We start from the raw sequence: 1,594 nt of genomic DNA on the forward strand, positions 1-1,594 counted from the left end.
TAGAGACACCCCAGTTGCAGGACAGAACCTCCTGGGAGAAACCCACAGTCCTTCACCAGACAAGAAAGGATATCACAGTCAAAGATAAGTAACCCTGATGGGCAGATGTATTAGAAAGTAAATCAAGGATTTAATACCAGAGGAAGAGATATTTACCAAGGATTTAAGCCACCATTTAGGCATCCGGGCCTTGGGATAGAAAGCCAGACAGGAGTTCTAGAAGGAACAGTGTACGCTATTTCTGAGGAAAGGTACAACCTGATTCTGAGTGCATTGTGGATTTACCCTCTGAGTATCTTGCATAATCAATACCTGCCATCTTGTGGAATAAGCCTGCTTGTAAATCTGTGAACTAAGAGACTGTGTCACCATCTGCATGTACAAAGTTGGACTGTTTAGTAAAGCAACGTTTGGTTCACTATACCACCTGTGTACCTCACTTATTCCAACTACAAACCGGTGTGCCACCGTCACAGGCACTGGCGTCATGAACCTTAAAGGGACCTTGCCCCAGGCACTCAAAATAACCGTAACATCCAGGGCACCTCATCCACCATCAGGCCTGGTCCCTACATACAGAGTGTGCCCCAGAGGAACCGTGTCTACCTCTCCTTCACTGCCGCATGCCTGCCCAGGGTTCTCCAATACAGTGAGCAACCCCCGATTGCCCATAACCGTGACCTCACTTCGCTATACCCTGCAGGTCTGGCGTGTTGCATAAATTGGCGTCACGAACAGGATACGAACATTCCTGCGCCATTGCGGATACAAAAACTGTGTGTTGTTAATTGCCTTAAAGTGACATGCCCCAATTGCTTTATTGAAAATTGCTGGGCCAAAGTGAACTGTAATAATTGCGGTGTGAAGATTGTATTATCTGGACTGTTTGCTGCCGCTTTAAGTCACCACTTGCTGTCAGTGAATAGACAGCCATATTGCCTCCTTCACCTTGATTGGATTACAAGTGCGCCTCGTGGAGCTGTTTGGCGCGAAAAAGAGGACTTTGGCGCGAAAGGAACCAGGCGGAGCCATCGTCCAGCCAACAAGGAAGAAGAACGCCGCCCTGTCTAGAAGAAAAGGTGCCGCCTACCTGAGTCCCGGAGTTACGAGAGGCCGCGCCCATCTGCTGACGCGGTACGAGGGACGTCCGACACCCGTAGCTGCGCATCTCGCGAGACCTGGAGCGAGCACCACCGGAGTAAGTACAGACTTTAAAAACTTTTACCGGCTTCTCCGCTTACCTTACCGGAAGCTTCCCGACCCCTGCCAGGGCACCGGAGGGACCCCCGCTAGTAACCCAAGACTTGTCTGAAAAGAAAATAAAAGTTAAAGTTACTGCCATTGCCGCTCCGGTCCACTCCGCTACATTTAAAGGGCCATACCCACCTAGCAACGCCATGTCCGCAGCTGAGGAAATCGGACAGGCAGCCCCAGTCGTGCCTGCCGAAGTACCCGCAGCCGACTCTAGTGCCCCTGCCTCCGCGGCACCGCCCAGCCTGATGCCGCTAACCATGCCGTACTATTTCGGGGCCCCCTGGTTCCCACGTTATTCAGGGGAAGCCCACAAGTTAAAAGACTTCAGGGAGCAGATACT

Source organism: Bufo gargarizans, chromosome 5, assembly GCF_014858855.1.
Source record: "Bufo gargarizans isolate SCDJY-AF-19 chromosome 5, ASM1485885v1, whole genome shotgun sequence".
Lineage (NCBI taxonomy): Eukaryota > Metazoa > Chordata > Amphibia > Anura > Bufonidae > Bufo > Bufo gargarizans.